Here is a 22,281-nt window from a genome sequence, read left to right as displayed (position 1 = left end):
CCCCTCGGTACAGTACTACCTCATGGACTGCGGCAAAGATTAAATGCAAATGTAAATAACATGCATATGGCTGTGTCTGGGTAGGGACGCTTCTGATGGCAAGAGGGGGACTGGGACCCCTCTGCAGGCACCGACTGGCAAGATGTGGCTGAGGCACCCTTCCTGTCCCCATGCCTGGCACAGGTGAGCTGGCAGTAAGCAGTGAAAGGTATCAAATGGCAGTTCTCTGGTATTTCCATGGGAGTTAGAATTGTTGTGTGGACTAAATGAAGCAGTCTGAGTGAATGCATTTTATAAACTGTAAAATACCTGGTGAACTACTGATAACCAGCATTGTTTGGGTGCTGTTCATGTGCCAGCATTTTAATGTACTTCTCTTGGCTTGGCAGGGAGGTCGCTTGGCAAGTGCCTTAAAGCTGAGCCCTGGTACCTTTCTGAACATCAGCAGCCCTTGTAACTGGATTGACAGGCAACAGCATAGTTGAGGGGGAGCCAGAGGACAGCAACTTTCATCCCTCACCCCCTCCCTAGGACAAGCTGGCCTTGACCCATTCTCTGGCAGTCTCAGACCAGCCTAGGACTTCCAAAATTCACTTGGATATTGATTATTAAAGGGGAGTTTGCTCCCAGACTGGTGCTTTAAGAGGCAGCCAAGGCTGCTGGAGTTGTTTCCCAGCCCTGTAAAGCTATGATTGTACTCCTTGCTGAGGAGTCTGTGCCTTGTGGTCAACTTCCTATTCTAGTCTGGCTTCTCATCTCCTTTTCCCCTTTTCTCCTTAAGCCCATGAATATTCCATAAATTCAAAGACAACAACCAGACAACAGCAAGTGGAAGCTTCAGAAGGGAAAGGGTGACATACCCATCTCCATGTATTGGCCAGTTGTAAGATAGGAACTGCTAGTCCCAGAAAGCCGGGGATTTATTTTGGAAAGCAGAACTAAAGTTGTGTATCTTTTGGCTGAGCTACACAGAAGGGAGTGAAGGCAGGGCACAAGTGGCTCATGCCTGTAATCTCAGCACTTTGGGAGGCCAAGGCAGAGGATTGCTTGAGGTCAGGAGTTTAAGACCAGTCTGGGCAACACAGCAAGACCCTGTCTCTACAAAATGTCAAATGAAAATTAACTAGGTGTGGTAATATGCCCCTCTAGTCCTAGCTAATTAGGAGGCTGAGGTGGAAGGATCATTTGATTTCAGGAGTTGGAAGCTGCAGTGAGCCAGCCTGAGTGACACAGAGAAACTCTCTCAAAAAAACAGTGAGTGAAATTGTTTGGTCAAGAAGGTTTCTAATACATCATTCAGAACTGAGCTACCTCCACAGACATGAGCTTCCAATCAAAATTCACTGAACAAAAGATGAAACAAGTGAAAAAGAATGGAAGCTAATGGAAGCCACAAACTAGAATCAAGCTATTAAGGCTCAAGTGAATGGAATTTTCAGGTATTGAATGTAGAACCAATACCAAGCAGGAGTAATAAAAAGATATTCACATCTCAACACATTGTATCATTGTTTCACAAACTATAGAATGCCAAAGACAGAGTGAAGACTGAATACAGCCAAATAACGAATACAGATTTCTACAAAGCAAGAGTTCAACTGACAGCTGACCTTTCAACAACGACAATGGAAGCTAGAATACAACAGAATAATATGGAAAAATATACAACACAGTGGAAATATATCTTGGAAGTGTGGAGAGAAAATAATTGTCGGGGAAATTTAAGGACATTTTCTAATAAATGAAGTTGACTACTACCCACTGACCTTCACTAAAGAGGCTACTAAAGGGTGCATTTCAGGAAGAAAGAAAATTATCTCTGAAGGAAAATCTGGGATTCAAGAATATCTTCATGACTCAAAATAGAGAAGAATTTCTTAAACTTGATAAAAAATATGATAAAGAAAAAGATTGACATACTCAACAGCATTACAATTATGGGCTTAGTTAATCAAAGGAAACCATAAAGTATGTGAGTGCTAGCAGCATATATTTGCAATGTTTATGCAAAATTGAGAATCACTAGCACTGGGTTATTTCATTTCAAAGTTGAAAGTGCTGGTAAATTCCCCCAAAGAAGTAGATTGCCATCTTAGTAGCCAAAAAAGGAAACTCCAATCAGAAGAGTCCTAAAAAAACTATTTGGAAGGAGAGGGTGTTAATGCATTTCAGGTGACTAGGCAGGTTCTAGTTACATGAATCCAAACTAATTCTTAAATAACGTTAGCCCAGTTATACTGGCCACGGAGTGCCCAAGGTCAGAACCTGGGGAGGGAAGAAGATCTAGACGCTATCTCTGATTTCATGACACAATCAATGCTATTATCTTAGATGGCAAGAGCAAGGCCAAAGCTATGGACAAAGGAACTTCCCCTTCCTTCTCCTTTACCTGCTCCCTTGAGATTTAGAAGACATGGTAGAATGCATCTGTTGGATGTGGTCAAGCCCCTTTGGGAGACCAGCAAGCCAGAGAGGGAGGCCAATGCACCAGAGTTTTGTTTTTTTTTAGGTGAGGTCTTGCTCTGTTGCCCAGGCTGGAGTACAGTGGCACAATCATAGCTCACTGCAACCTCAACCTCCTGCCTCAAGCAATCTTCCTTCCTCAGTCTGTGGAGTAGCTAGGATTACAGGCTTGAGCCACCTCGCCTGCCTGGCAGAGCTTTTCAACCCCACACACAAGCCTGCCCTGTGGACCCTCTCCATCAGGCTTCAAGAGCCCAGTGGGGAGCGGCAGTGGTGATAATGCCACAGCCCAGAGTCGAAGGGGGCCAGTTCAAGACTGAGAGGAAGAATGAACCAAAACACTCTCCACCTTCCACACACTTGCACAATGCAAAGGAGATACAGCATGGACCCTGAGGGGTCTAAAGATTGGCTGTCATGACTGTGTGCCAGTCACTGTGCCAGGGCCTGACCGACGTTGTCACCCACGGTCTTCATGACTTTTGCCGGCCCATCATAGTGTAATTCAGGACTCAGATTTTCTGAATCAGAGCAGGGGCTCCTGCCATTGAAGTTCTCGCCTTTCTCTCCACTGTCTTAGTTCTTGTCCAGTGCAAGAACTCAACGAGGGTCCCTTGGAAGCTCCAACTCTCAAAGAAGCTCAGGCTGTCTCAGCGAAACTGTCCCTGAGCAGCTGGGCAGCTGCGCAGACCATCTGCTGTGTCCCGCAGGCATCGGAAGAGCCGGGGCTGCATCAGCACTCCCGCGGCCCACATCCTGCAGACTTCTTTCCGGGCGTTTCCCTGCAGCAGGACCTTTGGTTGTTTTCCTGTTGCTTTGGAGCTACGTCGGGGCGCGCACTGGTCTCTGAGACAAGGGTGCGCGCTTCACTGAGTGAAAAAGGCCCCCAACCTGGAGCCCCGGCGCGGATCCCAGCTCAGCAACGGAGAGTGGGTGGCCCGTCTAGCCGCTTGGCCTTGACAGCTCCCCAACTGACTCCAATGTGCGAGCTGCGCTCCAGCGGCCGTGCGCCTTCCGGATTAGCAGCCCAGTGCCGCCGCTCCCGGGGCGCAGGGGACCGAGGAAGACCCAAAGCAGAGGGGTTCCTAGTCCCTCTTGTGCCCACGGGCCCTCATTCCCTGCAGCCGAATGTGGCTTCTAGCGGGTTCGCTTTCTCCCTGGGAGCCCCGGAGGCGCCTGGCGCCAGGAGGGCAATAGCGGGGCGGGAGGCGCTGCCGTCGGAGCGCCCTCCGGGCGCAGCCTGAAAGTCCTCCTTACCTCTCGGGTCGGAAGATCCTCGGGGGGCTGCGGGCGCAGGCGGCTCACCCTTGCGGCTCGACCAGCCCAGGGCATCGCGGCAGCTGCGCAGCGAGAGGGGATGTGCGGACGTCGGGGCGGCAGCCGCGGCTGACTCTGCCCTCCTCGGGCCGGCGGGAGGCCCGGCCTGGGCGCGCGGCGCTCGATCCTTCACGTGACCGCGGCGGGTGGGCCTGAGGGCGGAGGACGGGCGACGGCGGGGCGGGCTCCTCGACTCCGGCCCCTTCCCCTGCGGCGCGCTGGACCCAGGGCAGGGAAAGCGGATCCCGCGGCCTGGGGGGAGCGGGACGCGCTAGGGGCCGCGCGGGGAAGAGCTTGGGCTGGCGGCCACGTGAGTTAGAGGTCACCTCGGCAAATGGCACCAACTGTGTAGCCTGGCAATGGGAGAGTTCTTAGCTTTCTGATCAGGAGAATAGAAGAATGCCTTCCTCCCAAGTTTGGAGAATTAAATCAGGTAATGTAGGAGCCGCGGCAGTAACTTTTAGTTTCCTCCCGGTCCTAGGGGAAGCCCCAGGAGAGCACAGTGCGGGCTCCTAGTGGGGCCCTTTGGGGCAGAAACCTCCTGAGAGGTGGCGCGGGCCCGCCCCTCTTCCCATGGGGCGCTCCAAGTTCCAGCCCGACCTGAAACTCAGGGTTGCCAGAGCTGCTGAATTTTCAAGAGAAAGCGGAAATCAGTTTTAATGGGATCCCTCCTGATTTTTTAAAACGTTGATCATGAAGTTAAAACAATAATAATGATAAGTACTTGCGGGCCAACTGTCAGTTAAGCCCTGGCAAGCAGAGGAGGTAGTCCTGGGCTCCTGTGCCAACCAACTTCACCGACTCTTGCCAGAGAAGGGAGAGGCCTGGAGGAGCTGTGACTGTCTCTGTCACCTGGCAGGAGGTGTGATGTCCCTCTGGGTAGTTCGTCAAGACTTGGTTCTAGGCCAGACCAGTGGCTTGTGCCTGTAATCCGAGCAATTTGGGAGGCCAAGGCTGGAGGATCGCTTGAGCCCAGCAGTTTGAAACCAGCCTAGGCAACATAGCGATACCAGATCGCTTAAATAATAATAATAAATCATCAGGCATGGTGGCACACCTATAGTTGGCTACTCTAAGCAGAGGTGAAGGATGGCTTGAGCTTAGGAGGTTGAAGCTGCAATGAGCTGTGATTGCACCACTGCAATCCAGCCTGGGCAACAGAGCAATACCTTTCTCTAAAAATAAAAATTAAATAAAGACTTGGTGCTAGGTACTGATTTCTGGCAAAATCCAGGTGGGAGACTGGCAGGCAGAATTACAGTCCTCCAAGAGAACTCACACCCTGACTTCTGGGACTATCCGTTACTTTACAAGGCAAAAGAGCCTTGTGGACAGGTTTCTAATGAGTCGACTTTACAATATGGAGGTTATACTGGATTATCTGGGTTGGCCCAATGAAATTACCCAGTGGATGAGCCCTTAAAAGTTAAAGATGAAGGCAGAAGGGAGGGGAGAGATTTGAAGCTTATGAAAGACTCAGTGTACCTGGATGGGGCACTGCTGCCTTGAAGATGAAGGGAACTATAAGGAACTAAGTTCTGCCAACCACTCGAATGAGCTTGAAAGTTAATTCTTCCTCAGGCCTTTCCAGAAAGGAACACAATTTGCTGACACCTTTATTCTCACCTTGTGAGACAGGGAGCAGAGAATCCAGCCATACCTTGCTGGACTTCTGGCATATGAACTGTGAGATAATGAACAGATGTGGTTTCAAGCCCCTAAATTAGCGGCAATGTGTTATGCAGCATAGAAAACGAATACAGGACACCGACCTGCATTGCAACACCAGAATTGTGTTCTCACTGGAGGCTGGCCTGCAATGAGAACTGCGTGTGGTCACAGTTCCTCGGCAGGCATGCCAGGTGTGACACTTGCACCCCTCTCCTCTGACTGTTACCACTCAGTTCTGACATCCCCTGAGAGCCCTCTTCAACTTCTCCAGGCCAAAGGATGGCTTCCTCTCCCTGCTCATCACACTCTTCATGCCAATAACTTGAATGAGCTTGGTGCTTGGTGCTTCAGTTCATCTATGTGCACACACTGTCTGCTCCCCACCAGGCCACAAGCACCTGTTGGAGGAAGGGAACTGGAAACCTTTGTCTTTGAATCCCAAGTTCTGGGCACACAGCAGGCATATGGTGGCTGAAATGGTAAAGCGAAATTTCTACGAGCATGTAATCAATGGTCCTTTTCTACAAGGCATCTAATTACCTTGTTAAAAGAGGAAATTCAATAGTTTTGGGGGAACTGGTGGTTTTTGTTACATGGATGGCTTCTTTAGTGGTGATAGCTGAGATTTTGGTGCACACATTACCCAAGCAGTGTACATTGTACCCAATGTGTAGTCTTTTATCCTTCACCACCCTTCCCCGCTTTCTCCAGTGTCCTCAAAGTCCATTATATCATTCTTATGCCTTTGAGTCCTCATAGTTTAGCTTCCACTTAGAAGTGAGAATATATGATATTTGGTTTTCCATTCCTGAGCTACTTCACTTAGAATAATGTTTTCCAGCTCCATGAGGTTGCTGTGAATGTCATTATTTCATTCCTTCTTATGGCTGAGTAGTATTCCATAGTGTATATATATATACCACATTTTCTTTATCCATTCGTTGATTGATGGGCATTTAGGTTGGTTCCCTATTGTTGCAATCGTGAGTTGTGCTGCTATAAACATGCGTACGCAAGTATCTTTTTCGTATAACGACTTCTTTTCTCTGGATAGATACCCAGTAGTGGGATCGCTGGGTCAAATGGTAGTTGTACTTTTAGTTCTTTAAAAAATCTCCATATTGTTTTCCATAGTGGTTGTACTAGTTTATATTTCCACCAGCAGTGTAAAAGTGTTTTCTTTCCACCACATCCATACCAACATCTATTTTTTTTTGTTGTTTTTAAATTATGGCCATTCTTGCAAGAGTAGGTGGTATCTCACTGTGGTTATAATTTGCACTTTCCTGAGAGTGATGATGAGCATTTTTTCATATGTTTGTTGGCCATTAGCATATCTTCTTTTGAGAATTGTGTATTCATTTCCTTTGGCCACTTTTTAATTTTTTTTTTTTCTTGGTGATTTGAGTTCCTTGTAGATTCTAGATATTAGTCCTTTATCAGATGTATAGTTTAAGAATATTTTCTCCCACTTTGTGGGTTGTCTATTTACTCTGCTGATTATTTCTTTTGCTGTGCAGAAGCCTTTTCGTTTAATTAGGTCCCATCTATTTATTTTTGTTTATGTTGCATTTGCTTTTGGGTTCTTGGTAGGTAATGAACTCTTTGCCTAAACCAATGTCTAGGAGAGTTTTACTGATGTTATCTTCTGGAATTTTTATAGTTTGGGGTTTTAGATTTAAGCCTGCCTGCCTGCCTTCCCTCTTTCCTTCCTTCCTTCCCTCTTTTCTTCCTTCCTTCCTTCCTTCCTTTCTTTCTCTCTCTCTCTCTCTCTCGCTATCTCTCTCTCTCTCTCTCTCTTTCAACGGAATCTTGCTTTGTCACCCAGGCTACAGTGCAGTAGCACAGTCTTCTCTCACTGCAACTTTCACCTGCTAGGTTCTCGTGCCTCAGCCTCCTCAGTAGCTAGGATTACAGGCACCCACCACCACACCTGGCTAATTTTTTCTATTTGTAGTAGAGACAGGGTTTCACCATGTTGGCCAGGCTGGTCTTGAACTCCTGACCTCAAGTGATCCGGCCACCTTGGCCCCCAAAAGTGCTGGGACTATAGTTCTGAGCCCCCATGCCCAGCCCAGATTCAAGTCTTTGATCCATCTTGAGTTGATTTTTGTATAAGTTGAGAGATGAGAATTCAGTTTACTCTTCTATATGTGGCTTGCCAGTTATCCCTGCACCATTTGTTGAATAGGGTGTCTTTTTCGCACTTTATGTTTTTGTTTGCTTTGTCAAAGATCAGTGGACTATAAGTACTTGGTTTTATTTCTGGGTTCTCTATTTTGTTCCATTGGTCTACTTGCCTATTTTTATACCAGTACCATACTGTTTTGGTAACTATAGCCTTATAGTGTAAAGTGAAGTAATGTGATGCCTCCAGATTTGTTCTTTTTGCTTAGTCTTGCTTTGACTATGCTGGGTCTTTTTTTGTTCCATTTAAATTTTAGGATTACTTTTTCTCGCTCCATAAAAAATGCTGATGATATTTGGATGGGAATTGCATTGAATCCATAGACTGCTCTTGGCAGTATGATCATTTTCACAGTATTGATTCTACCCATCTATGAGCATGGAATGTGCTTCCATTTGTTTGCATTCTCAGTGATTTATTTCAGCAGTGTCTTGCAGTTTTCCTTGAAGAGATCTTTCACCTTCTTGGTTCAGTATATTTCAACGTATTTTATTTTATTTTATTTTTTGCAGCTGTTGGAAAAGGGATTGAGTTCTTGATTTGTTTCTCAGCTTTGTTGTTGGTGTACTGCAGTGCTACTGATTTGTGTACATTGATTTTGTATCCTAAAACTTTACTGAATTCATCTATCAGATCTATGAGCTTTTTGGGTAAGTCTTTTTTTTTCTTTTTTTGAGATGGAGTCTCACTCTGTCACCCAGGCTGGAGTGCAGTGGTGTGATCTCGGCTCACTGCAACCTCCGCCTCCTGGCTTCAAGCGATTCTCTTGCCTCAGTCTTCCAAGTAACTGGGACTACAGGTGTGCACCACCATGCCCGGCTTATTTTTGTATTGTTAGTAGAGATGGGATTTCACCATGTTGGCCAGGCTGGTCTAGAACTCCTGACCTTGTGATCCGCCCACCTCGGCCTCTGAAAGTGCTGCGATTACAGGCGTGAGCCACCACACCCTGTCTGGGCGAGTCTTTAGGGTTTTCTAGGCATATAATTATATCACCAGTGAATAGCAACAGTTTGACTTCTCTTTACTAAGTTAGATGCCCTTTATTTCTTTCTCTTGTCTGATTGCTCTGGCTAGAACTTCCAGAACTACATTGAATAAAAATGGTGAAAATGGGCATCTTTGTCTTGTTCCAGTTCTCAGGGAGAAAGCTTTTAACTTTTCCCTGTTCAGTATCATGTTGGCTGTGGGTTTGTCAGAGATGGCTTTTATTACCTTGAGGTTATGTCCCTTGTATACCAATTTTGCTGCATTATCAAACGCTTTTTCTGCATTGATTGAGATGCTTATATGGTTTTTGTTTTTAATGCTGTTTATGTGATATGTCACATTTATTGACATGTGAGTATTAAACCATCATTGCATTTCTGGTATGAAACCCATCTGATCCTGTTGTATTACCTTTTAGATTCAGTTAGCTAGTATTTTGTTCAGGATTTTTGCATCTATGTTCATCAGGGATCTTGGTCTGTAGTTTTCTTTTATTGTTGTGTCCTTTCCCAGTTGTGGAACTAGGGTGATATTTGCTTCATAGAATGATTTATGGAGGAGTCCCTCTTTTTCCATCTTTTGGAATAGTTTCAGTAAGATTGGTACCAATTCTTCTTTGAATGTCTAATAGAATTCAGCTGTTAATCCATCTGGTCCTGGACCTTTTTTTGTTGGCAATTTTTAAAATTATTGTTCAGTCTTAGTACTTATTGGTCTTTTCAGAGTTTCTATTTTTTCCTGATTTATATGGGAGGGTTGTATATTTCCAGGAATTTATCCAGCTGCTTTAGATTTTCTAGTTTATGTGCCTAAAGGTGTTCATAGTAGCCTTCAATGATCTTTTGTATTTCTGTGGTATCGGTTTCATTTCTAATTGAGTTTATTTGGATTTTCTCTCTTCTTGGTTAATCTCACTAATGATCTATTAATTGTGTTTGATCTTTTTAAAGAAACTACTTTTTGTTTCATTTATTTTTGTATTTTTTTGTTTTAATTTCATTTACTTGTGCTCTGATCTTTGTTGTTTCTTTTTTTCTGCTGAGTTTGGATTTGCTTTGTTCTTGTCTCTCTAGTTCCTTGAGGTGTGATGTTAGATCGTCTATTTGTACTCTTTCAGACTTCTTGATGTAGGCATTTAATGCTATGAACTTTCCTCTTAGCACCACTTTTGCTGTATCCCAGGGATTTTGGTAAGTTGTTTCAATAACATTATTCAGCTGAAAGAATTTTTTAATTTCCATCTTGATTTCATTGTTGACCCAAACATCATTCAAGGGCAAATTATTTAATTTCCATATATTTGTATAGTTTTGGGGGGTGCCTTTTGGTGTTAGTTTCCAGTTTTATTCCATTGTGTGAATGTCTAGATCTCTGTCAAGGCCAGGGAATTTTTCCTCAATTATTCTCTCAAATAGTTTTTAAAACTTTTAGAGTTCTCTTCTTCCTCAGGAACACCATTTGTTTTTAGGTTTGGCTGTTTAATATAATCCCAAGTTTCTTGGAGGCTTTGTTCATTTTTCAAAATTATTTTTCCTTTGTCTTTGTCTGATTGAGTTAATTTGAAAGCTTTGTCTTTGAGCTCTGATGTTCTTTTTTATACTTGTTCTAGTCTATAGTTGAAACTTTCCCATTTCATGTTTCTCTAGGTGTATCTTTCATTTCCAGAAATTGTGATTGTTTTTTCTTTATGATATCTATTTCTCTGGATAAATTTTCATTCACATCCTGTAATGTTCTTTAAATTTCTTTAAGTTGGTTTTCACCTTTCTCTAATGTCTCTTTGAGTAGCTTAATAATTGGCCTTCTGGATTCTTTATCTGGCAATTTAGAGATTTCTTCTTGGTTTGGATCCATTGCTGGAGAGCCAGTATGATCTTTTGAGGGTATTCTAGAACACTGTTTTGTCATATTACGAGAATTACTTTTCTTCCTTCTCAATTGGATAGACTAACACAGTGGAGAGGTCTGAAAGTCAAGGCCTGCTGTTCAGATTCTCTTGTCCCATGAGGTAACACCTTGATGTGGTGCTCTCCCCCTGGGCTTCCTGAGAGCTGGATGTAGTGATTGCTATTGCTCTTTTGGGTCTAGCCACCCAGTGAGGCTACCAGGCTCTGGACTGGTGCTGGGGAATGTCTGCAAAGAGTCCTGTGATGTGATCTGTCTTCAGGTCTCCAAACCATGGATGCCAGCACCTGCTCTGGTAGAAGTGGCAGAGAAGTGAAGTAACTCTTTGAGAGTCCTTGGTTGTAGATAGGTTTAGTGTGCTGGCTTTCTTGAATGCTGGCTGTGGTAGCAGTGAAGTTGTCACGCGGACATCTTCAGGACCTCTGTTTAGCCAGAATGTTGCATGCAGTAGAATTAGGTGTTGTCTTCTCCTACCTTAGATCACCATTATTGTGTTATGAGTTGCGATAATTGCTTGAGTTAGTTGGCCTCCAGCGATGAGGTGGCACTTTCAAGAAAGCACCAGCTGCAGTAGTAGTAGGGGGCTCTAAGCTTGCCCTAAGATGGCCAGGGTAAGTATTTTGGTTTCTCAGGTGATGGGCATGGCCATAAAGCTCCCAAAAAGTTCTGTGTTTTGTGTTTGGCTACCAGGGTGGCTAGGGAAATACCATCAAGTTGGGGCAGGGTTAGGTGGGTCTGGGCTCAGACTCTCCTTGAACAGGGCTTGCAGGAGCCACTGTGGGGATGAAGGAGTAGTTCTTAGGCCGATGGGGTTATGATATTCTAGAGTGGATCTTGGCCACCTCTGCTGTGTTATATAGTTTGCCAGCAAAGTGGTGGATAGCTATTAATGAGAGACCACAAACCCAGTTCCCAAGCAGTTGGCGAGCCCAGTCTCACTCCCTCAGTGCCCCTGCTCAGACCTTGCCCCAGGCCATAAGCTACCCTACTGAGAAAGCAAGCAGGGCTTAAGGCCCTCACCCCTCCCTGCCTGCCCACTCTGTCAGCAGCAGCTCCTGCACTCCTGCAGTTGCTCACTTGTATCCACAGCAGCTCCCACTCATCCTCCCGACTCCACTCATCCTCCAGGCTCCATTCAAGACAGTTTGTGCCCAGTCAAAACCACTACCAGTTTCAGTTGGGAGCTTCTTTTGCCCTGCAATCCCTCCCCGGTTCCACTGGCTGCCTTCCCTGAGGGCCTCTGTGAGATATAGTCAGGGATGGTTTCCCAGGGCTCAAGCTGGAGACTGGGAGTGCATTCAATGCACTTCCCACTACTACTCATACTTTCATATTTCTTGCAACTCCCTAAACCCATTTCATCTCTAGTTAAGGTTACATCCTTCTCCCATGATCTGGGTTTTCAGATTTCCAGTGGGGATGTGTGTTCAGAGGTAGGTTTTCCCCTTCTCACACTTTGGGAACTCACAGTTTTTCTACTGTTCCACGGAATTTACAGTGGTGTGCCTCTTGTTTCAAAGGATCTGTGAATTCTTTTGGTTTTCCCAGTAGGTTCCTGTGGTAGTTCTTGGAGCACAAGATCACAGTGTGAGTCTTCACATGCTGTTCTGTCCATCCGTGTGGGAGCTACACATTAGCACTGTCTTCTATCTGCCATCTTCCCCTGATCTCAACAATTACCCATTATAATTGTTTATTGTGTGGATTACCATACAACTCTCTGGTGCTCTTGAGAAAGGACAAATATTCTAGGTGTATCCTAAGTGGTGACTTACGGAATGACTGTTTTATGGCAAATAGCTTTATTTTTTAAAAAATATAAATGTGCTCATTGTAAAGAGATGAAACTACTAATCAAAGGTAATCACTGTTAGCACATGTTGGTAAACATCCTTCTCCGTAGCTCTCTTTACTTGCACACACTTAAACACGCATGTATGCAGCTCTGTGCAGATGGGATTACATCCTACACTGTAGACATGGCTGATTTCTGACCTACTATCCACACCCCTCCCACCCAGGATCCCTGACTTGGGTCGGGCATTCATCCCCTCTCTCGCTGTAGAAGAGGATCCTGCTTAGTCCAGGCCAATCCACACAAGATTGGCAATCTTGGCAACAGTTATCTATCTAAGGGAAGTACATGACTTTATTTGGCTCAGCCTGACTAAAAAGAAGCCATGGGCTTAGGGGGAGAGGGTTTCTTCTCTCTCTTCCCTCCCCTTTTTCTACGAATGTAAGTTTTTAAAAACCGCATATTCCTAACAGCTACTCCAGCCACCTGGGGTGAAGATGACACTGTTGATGGCAGAGCAGGGAGATACAGCTAGGTCTCTGATGGCCTCTTTAAGAGACTACTTTTTGGTACCTGCATCCCTGGAACAATTTAGACTGAGCTTCAGACTTAGAATTACGTGAGATATATTGTATGGGCCAGGAGAGAGAATGAGGTGATCTGTACAGCCAATAGGAAAAGATGTGCAAAATATCAAATGAGTGGGGGAAGGTAGTACCCTGCAGAGTTTGATTTATGCAGATTTTTTTTTCTTTTTTGAGATAGGGTCTCGCTCTGTCACCCAGACTGGAGTCCAGTGGCACGATCTTGGCTCACTGCAAACTCTGCCCACTGGGTTCAAGTGATTCTTCTGCCTCAGCCACCACAGTAGCTGGGATTACAGCCTCCCACCACCATACCTGGCTATTTTTTTTTTTTTTCTGTATTTTTAGTAGAGACAGGGTTTCTCCCTTTTGGCCAGGCTGGCCTCAAACTGCTGACCTCAGGTGGTCCTCCTGCCTCAACCTCCCAAAGTGCTGGGTTACAGGCATAAGCTACCACTCCCGGTCCATTTATGCAGAATTTTAGAGGGTGCATATATTTATATTTTCTGTGAAATGCATAAATTATTTTCCTGGAAAGATCCGTAAGTAAACTGTAATCAGTGCTTACCTTTGAAAACGCGACAGGAAGTAGAGGCATGAAGGGAAAGGGACTTTTTCTTCTCATTTTGTACTTGTCTATAAGCTTTCATTTTTAACTGTGTGCCTATACTACTTTTATATGTTTGTAGCTAGTAAAAATCAACAGAGATGTGGTGATAGAATCTAATAGCAATTTCATCATTTTCATGAACAAATATTTAATGCAATGGAAAAAATTAAAACTCTGGGAATAAAGCCTGATAATGCCTATTCCTGTTTGCATCTCCACCAGTGGGGAGAATGCACCCCTGCAGGGTGAGGAGTCAGCCTTAGAAAGCATGGCCTTTAGGAACCAGTTACCACTAAGCATATCCTATAACAACCCTTTGAGGTGCTGATTTAGTCTACTTGGGCTGCCATAACAAAGTACCCCCAGCCAGGTGCCTTCAACAATAGAAATGTGTTTCCTTACAGTTCTGGAAGCCAAAATTCTGAGATCAATATGCTGGCAGGGTTGGTTTATGGTAAGGCCTCTCCTACCATAAGGTAAGGAGATGGCTGGTTTATGGTAAGGAGGTGGCTGGTAGCTGGCCATCTCCTCTCTGTGTCTTCACACGGTGCTCTCTCTATGTGTATCTGTGTCCAAGTTTCCTCTTCTAATAAGAACAGTCATATTGGATCAGGGCCTACCCTAAGGACCTCATTTTATTTGGATTACCTCTTTAAAGACCCTATCACTTTTTGTGATACTGGGGGTTAGGACTTCTACATATGAATTTTAAGCAGGTACAATTATACAATTCAGCCCATAACAAGTACTGATTACAACACCCACATTAGAGCTAAGGAAATGCAGGCTCAGAGAGGAGCATCAGCCTGACCCCGGTTACACAGCTTGAAAATGGCAGCACTGGGATTGCAAACCCAGACCTACTAGAACAGAGGTATCTCCACTCTACTCTGTAGCTACTAGGTAGTTTCAACTGATAAAATGAACAAAGTCTATATTCAACCTGAGAATTCCACCCAATTTTATTTGCAAATTATCCCCTAGATTACACAGGATTTTGTGGAATTCCTTTTAAAATAGTGCAATGTGGCAATCAAGAAGTAGGGGCAAAATCAACTGTGGTGGTTGAAAATAGGGGGCAAACCTTCTCAAACGCCTTCACAAGGCAGGGCACTCAGGAGCCCTGCTCAGTCTTTGCCCCATCTCCTTCCCCTTCCCCTCACTCATTCCACTCCAGCCTTAATGGCTTCCTTTATGCTCCTCAAACATTCCCCAGGACCTTTGCTCCAGCTATTCCCTTAGCCTGGATGATGCATTCCCCAGACACCCAAGTGTTTGCTTAGATTGCACCTTTTCAGGGAGGCAGACCCTGATCCCCATCCTACTAAACTCTTCAGCCCACCCCTGCCCTCCTGCTCCCCTCCTCCTTGATCTTTTACTTCCTTGCATTGCCCTTATCACCTTCTGCCACACAATATGATTCTTCGTATCTTCCATTTATTCTTTACTATCTGTGTACTCCTGATAGAACACAATCTCCACAAGGGTGGAGATCTTTATTCTGTGCACAGGTATTTCCCAAACATCTGAAATAGTGTCCAGAAAATGGAAGGTTTTCAAAAACTATTTGTTGGGTGAGACTTTCTGGAAGTGGTGTGGAATGGTTTCCATCAAAACCTTGCAATCAACCACAGGAAAGAGAATGTATGAAGCTGAACTGGCTTCAGGCTACAAGAGAACTCTATTTCCTCAAGCTTTGCTACCTCCTTTCCCTGTGCCCTGTGGGAGGCCTGGAGATCCATTTTACATCTTGCCTGTCGTCTGATGGGAGTTGGTCACTTGTGGGCACAGCAGAAGGGCTGTTGCCACAGCTGTAACTGTCACCTAACTATCCTTTGAAGCCATGTGAGATTCCAAAAATAAAGTTCACAGTCTAAAATGCTGATTCTTACAATTTGAGAATTTTATAAACAAATTTGAGACCCAAAACTAAAATACTAAGTAAAATAAAACATTACTGTGGTTTTTCTCATATAACAAGTTGCTTAGAGTTCTATTTCATTTGAGCAATTTTTCTTGTCTAAAGTCTGTACTTTTGGAAAAAAAAAAACAATTATCTTAAAATACTTAAGTTTCTTTTTCAGAGAAGTTAACCAAACTGCAAAGTCTGGGGAAGAGTCTCCACAAGGCTGCCCTCTCTTTTGACACCAACTGAAGATCTGGGGGGCTTCCAAAACCATGTTTAGGTTTGATAATTTGCTAGAATCACAAAACTTATTGAAAGCTATTATCCTCATGTTTATGGTTCGTTATAGTGAAAGGATGCATCTTAAAATTCACTAAGAGAAGAAGAAGTGCATCAGACAGAACGCAGGAGGGGTCTAAATGTGGAGTTTCTATCATCCACACTCCCTGTGGAGTCCTGGACAGTGTGACCTCCTCCCAGCCATGACTTGTGGAATAAGCACAGGTTATTGCCAACCAAGGAAGTTTATCCAAGCTTTTGATGTCCAGAGTTTGTATTAGGGCTTGATCACATACTGTCTATGTGACTGGCTTTTCATCTCCAGCCTCTCTCAGAGGTCTGGCTAATACCTTTAGGTTTCAGTTCCTCTGGAAGTCAAAACTAATACTGTGTGGCCCAAATCCCCCAGACAAACAGAGATACTCCTATAAGGCAGGGCACTGCAGGTGCCTCCCTGGATCACCTCCCAATTGCTGAAGGCAAAGAGTAGACTATTCTTTGTGTAAGCTTATTCCCTTGCTACACACTTGGACTTACCTTTCTTTTCTTCTAGAAAATTCACTGCTCTTACTGTTTGTGTAGAAAAGGATAGAAATAACCCAAATGACCATTAAGAGAGGACTGGTGGGAAAAAGTGGTACCTTCACATAATGGGGTACTGTTCAGCTGTAAAAAGGAATGGAGTCTGTCTCTGGATGCTATGAAGTGATGACCAGGATATATTAAGTTAAAAAGCAAGGTAGAGGAAAGTATTTATAGCATATTGCTATTCATCTAAGGGAGGATATGAATATATAAACATATTTGCTTATATTTAAAAAAACGAAGGACATACTAAAAACTTTTTTTGAAGTTATATTTGCAAGAATGAGGAAAAGAAATCACCCTTAATGCTCAGATTATAGTCCCTAAATAGCCTATTTTACAAGAAGAACCAGCAATCCTTGGAGAAATGGATGACTCCAGGTCTGGAGAAGGAAATACACAAATAAACCTAAAACGTCTTGTCATATCAGGAACCAAGGATGTTGTCTGAAACTGCTAGCAGCATGCCAGAAGGGCTCAGGGTCCAACTTAAAGAGCTTCTGCTGGCCAGAAATAAGACCATTTCTACACCAATAAGGATAATAATGACAAAACATTGAAACATATTAAATATGCTAAAAGTCTGTGCATTTCCAATGATACAGACATATAGTTAGAGAATGCTTAGAAAACCAACTCGTTTAGAAAACTAGTAAGCATAGGGGAAGATTCAAGCATCTTGAAAGGTGGGATACTGCTTTTCTCAATCAAACTATATTCAGGGTAACCAAACTTTGGATGATGGAAACCTCTTTATTGAAGTATTCCAGCTGAGAAATGAAAAAGAAATGTACAATTAAAATATAACCCCATGCAGTCCCTGATGAGTTAGTGGATATGGGCCATGACCATCAATGACTACTAACATCACACAAAAAAGAAAAATGTCTTTTTCTTCCAATGCAAGAATACACTAATACCCAAGGCACACTTTTGCCAAAAATTAGAACTCAAATCTGTCCAGGTCGCCAACTCTAATGATGAGTTTTGAGGAATACAGGGGACCAAGGAACATGCTAAATGACACCAGAGGTATGCAATTAATAAAATCCAGATTGTGGAAAACTCTAGCGGACAAACCACCTATTTATTTTCTTCAACAAATGAAGAAACAGAGGGGAGTGGAGAGAAATCTGTAGATCTAAAGAAATATAAAAAAAATTGTTTTGAGACAGGGTTTCACTCTGTTGCCTAGGCTGGAGTGAAGTAGTGCAGTCATAGCTCACTGCAACTTCAAACTCCTAGGCTCAAGCCATCCTCCTGCCTCAGCCTCCAGAGTAGATGGGACTACAGGCATGTGCCACCACACATGGATAATATTTTAATTTTTTGTAGGGATGGGGTTTCACTGTGTTGCCCAGGCTGGTCTTGAATTCCTGGCCTCAAGTAATTCTCCTGCCTCAACCTCCCAAAGGGCTTGGATTACAAGCATGAGCCAGCCTCAAGAGATTTAAAAGACATACTGAACAATTTCAATTTGGATATTAGTTTGAACAAAAAAAAAATTGTGAAAAAAAACCCACAAATTATGTGACAGAGAAAATTGAACTAACTGGATATTTGATAATTCTAAAGAATTATTACCTTTTTTAGATGTGATAATGGTGGTGGTGTTACATTTTATGAAGAATTTTTACTTTTTAGAGATGAACATATCTTTTTAGAGATGTTATGCAACAAATGATGAGGTGTGAGGAGGCATACAAATGGAACATGGTTGACCATGAATTGATCAGTGTTGAAGCTGTATGAAAGTGGCAATTCTTCTTCAAGATCTTTGGCTCACTTTCTATATGTCTCCAGCTCTTCAGTGGCGTGGCTGATCTTTTCATCTACTTTAGAAAGTTTCTCTTCTTTCTCTAACTGATAATTTTCCTCTACTGAAAATTTCCTGTAAAGTTTCATTGCATTTTCTTGATATAATTCAGTCATTACTTTAAGTTTCTGTTGAAGCTTCTGATTCACATTTTCAAAATGTGTTTTCTGACTGCAATGATGCTTGTTCAGTCTGAAGATTTGTAATATGTTCTCTAAGCTCTTCCTTTGTTTTATCAATTTATGATAACTGAATCTAAATTTGGTTTCTTTCTCCTTTTAAGATTTTGAAAGAAGCAATTAACTTGGCAGCATGAATGAGTTTCTTCAAAACTCCTTTTGGAGGATTACTTAAGTAAACACCATTTTCTGATTCACTGTTCATTTCTAATTCCAAGTTATTATCATCCATTATATTTTCTCCAAGCATAGTAGCCCGATCTTTCATCTTTAGCAAGTGTTCAGAGTCTTGATGTAATTTTCTTTATCATTTATAATTTATTCTGTATGTACTTTGAAGTCTTCAAATTTATTTTCTGTTTATTAAATTCACTCACTTGTTCTTTACATACTTCAGCTTCTTGCAAAAGCTGTTTCTGGCTTTCCCGAAGATGCAAATTTTCATTCAAAGCTATTCGTTGCTATCTTCAGTCATTTTTCATTCATTTGAAATATCTTGAAACTCATTTTGGCTTCAGCTACTCGTGATTTGAGGGATTTTGACTCATCTTCTAGAGACTGTATCCTTTTTGAAATATCTGCCATCAACTCATCTTGTTCAGAATGTTTAGATTTCTTTTCTTTTAACTCTTTTACTAGACAGAGTATTTCATCCTCAAGTTTAGAATTAGACCTGTCAGCTTTTCACAGCTTCCTCCAAACTTTATGCTTCTATTGCCTCCTTCTCGTAGCTGGCATCCTTTAAAGATGACTCTACTTCATAGCCTTCATACTGTCTTTGAACAAGGCAAAATTTTTCAAGTAGTTTACATTTTTCTTCAATTAGTCCAGAAAGTGTTACAGCAAGTTTTTTCTCTCTTCTCATATAAACAAGACTCCTAACCGATCTAAAACTTCTCCACAAAAAGAGAATAGCAAAAACTCCAACAATAGCTGCAGATATCACCAATTCCCCTAGAAAATCATAAGGATTAGGATCTGGTTTCATACCATCTGGCAGTGCTGCCACAACCCCGGGTAGCTCCTCCAGGAACAGCTGCAAGTATGGCTGAGGGGCAGTCCCCAGCTCCTCCACAGGGCCAAGGCTGCTCTGGCGGGTGCAGTAAAGCTGGCAGTGTCTGGACCACAATAAGCAGTGGAGAATACGCAGTCTTTGGTCTGGAACCCGAACTTGGCAACCGGCGTGGACCACTGTGGAGCCAGCTGCGGGGGGAGCTGGGGGACGCAGGCACCTACAGGTGCACTCTGCCCATCCCGGCCCCCTTGTTACACTTTACATCCTGAGGCAGCACAGGGCCAAGTCCAACCCACACAAGCCTGTGAGCCACCCTGTCCTTGCCACCCACCCCTGGCCAGAAAGCATAAAAATGAAACATATGGAAATTCTAGAATTTTAAAATAAAACAAAAGAATTTAATAAGTCAATGAATGGGTTTCACAACAGAGTAGACATAAATGAACAGGAAGATAGACCAGAATGAAATGCCCAGACTAAAACATAAAGAGATAAAAAGAAAAGTCTGAAATGAGCAAAAAGTATGTATAAAACACTAAAAGTATCTAACATATTGAGGCCTGAAAAGTAGAGGAGAAAAATAATGGGACAAAAGCAATATTTAAAAATATAATAGCCAATAGTTTTCCAAACCTGATAAAAACACATCAAATCACAGATTTGAGAGGCTCTATGAACCCAAGATGGATCGATACAAATAGAAACTCACCTAGGTATAGCACATAAAATGACAGACAAAGTAAAGGAGAAAATCCTAATAGCAGCCAAAAGAAAAACAAAAAGGGATATTACTATGAAAGAAGCCAAAGTACACTTTGGCTGACTTCTCAGCAGAAGCACTAGAGAAGCCAAAAGAATATTGAAAGAAAATAACTGCCATTCTAGAATTCTGTGCCTTGCAAATGATCCTTAAAAAGTAAAAGCAAAATAAAGATATGTTTACACAAATTATAGCTGAGAGTTTTTTTAGCAACATATTTGCACCAAAGAAAATACTGAATGGAATTTTTAGGCAGATGCAAAATGATTCTACTTGGAAGCAAAGAAAAGATAGAAGGAGGCATGAAAAGGCAAATTTGAGGGTAAATCTTGATGAAGATTGGCTGCGTAAAGTTAGATCGATAATGATTTGTGGAATTAAACTTATATAAAAACAGTTTTGTGTATATACATATATGTGTGTGTATACACACACACACCCCTATATAATTTAAATGGACAATGGAGGCACAAAAGGTGGGAGGGATTAAGTTTTTTTATATTTGTATTCCAAAGTTCTTGCATTATCTGGAAGGTGATCAAAGAATTTATACATGCCATTCTTTAAGTTAAAGGTGATTGTTGTAGCCTTTAGAAAAAAATAGTAAAAGTTGGCTGGGAGCAGTGACTCATGCCTGTAATCCTAGCACTTTGGGAGGCTGAGGTAGGCAGATCACTTGAGCTCAAAAGTTCGAGACCAGCCTGGGGAACATGGTGAAATCCCATCTCTACAAAAAATGAAAAAACTAGCTGGGCATGGTGCTGTGCACCTGTAGTCCCAGCTATTTGGAGGTTGAGGCAGGAGGATTGTTTGAACCTGGGAGGTCGAGGCTACAGTGAACTGAGATTGCACCACTGCACTCCAGCCTGGGTGACAAAGTGAGACCTTGTCTTGAAAAAAAGAAAATACTAAAAGTAGATAAACATATAATTAATAAGCTAATAGAGTAAATAGAATAATAAAAATATTCATTTCAAATGAAAGAATAAGAAGCAAAAGGAAGATAGAAGAGATGGAATGAATGAAAAACAAACAGTAAGATGATAGATTTAAAGCCAAATATATCAATAGTTACAGTAAAAATAGGCAAAACATCTCAATTATGTTTTCAGACTGGATTAGCAGACAACTACAGTTATTTGTTGCTTACAAGAGAAACATCATAAATATAAGGAGGTTGAAAGTAAAAGGATGGAAAAATATCCTGTATAAATGAAAACCAAAAGACAGACATTTTAGCTTCATTAATATAAGAAATAATATAGTGTAAAATAAGAACCACCAGAACTAGAGGGATATTTTGTAATGATAGAATTAATCAACCAGGAAGATGTAACTTCTAAGTTAGCATGATTCTAACAACATAGTTTCAAATGCATAAAGCAAAAAAATCTGGAAAATTTCCAAATATTTGAAAGTTAAATCACATAGTTATAAATAACCTGTGGTTTGAAAAGAAATCCACAAGGAAAATTGGAAAATATTACTAACTGAATGAAAATAAAAACACAGGATATCAAAATTTGCAGTATGTAGTTAAATTAGTCATTAGGGGAAATGTGTAGCATTAAATATATTATAAAACAGAAAGTACTTGAATTAATAATCTAAGCTTCCACCTTAGGAAACTAGGGGGAAAAAAGAGCAAATTAAAGCAAGTAGAAAGAAAAAAATACAAAAGTTAAAAGCAGAAATCAGCCGAGCATGTTGGTACATGCCTATATTCCCAGCTACTCAGGAGGCTAAGGCAGGAGAATTGCTTGAACCCAGGAGGACGATGTTGCAGTGAGCAGAGATCACTCCAGCCTGGGCAACAGAGCAAGACTCTGTCTCAAATAAATTTTTAAAAAGCAGAAATCAATAAAATTGACCACAGATAACAGTAATAAAGGAAACAATAAAGGAAAGCATAATGCATAATGACAAAGTGCAATTTATCCCAGGAATTTAAGTTTGATTCAACATTTGAAATTGAATCAGTGTAATTCATGATATATATAGACTAAAGGAGAAAATTCATATGATCATCTGAATAAATGCTAAAAGCATATACCAAATGTAACCTCCTTTTAGGGTAAACACTCTCAGAAAACTAAGGATAAAAGAAAACTTTCTTAATCTGCATTAAAAAAAACTTTTTTTAAATTTATTTTTAAACTTTTAAGTTCCGAGGTACATGTGCAGGATGTGCAGGCTTGTTACATAAGTAAATGCATGT

At 42.2% G+C, this 22,281-nt stretch overlaps 1 long non-coding RNA gene and 1 pseudogene across 1 annotated transcript in view; one reads left to right on the top strand and one right to left on the bottom strand.

Moving 5' to 3' along the window:
* LOC135272946 (uncharacterized) overlaps positions 1–22,281 on the top strand; it is a 60,983-nt gene that overhangs the window by 22,393 nt on the left and 16,309 nt on the right. The gene's annotated exons all lie outside the window — the stretch shown is intronic.
* LOC135272916 (melanoma inhibitory activity protein 2-like) lies at positions 3,765–19,322 on the bottom strand (annotated as a pseudogene).

The sequence above is a fragment of the Aotus nancymaae genome, unplaced genomic scaffold (assembly GCF_030222135.1).
Source record: "Aotus nancymaae isolate 86718 unplaced genomic scaffold, 86718_ANA_hifiasm-v0.15.2.pri h1tg000155l, whole genome shotgun sequence".
In the NCBI taxonomy this organism is placed as follows: Eukaryota; Metazoa; Chordata; class Mammalia; order Primates; family Aotidae; genus Aotus; species Aotus nancymaae.
The sequence above is the reverse complement of the archived record's forward strand: the minus strand, read 5'-3'. Positions and strand labels throughout refer to the sequence as shown.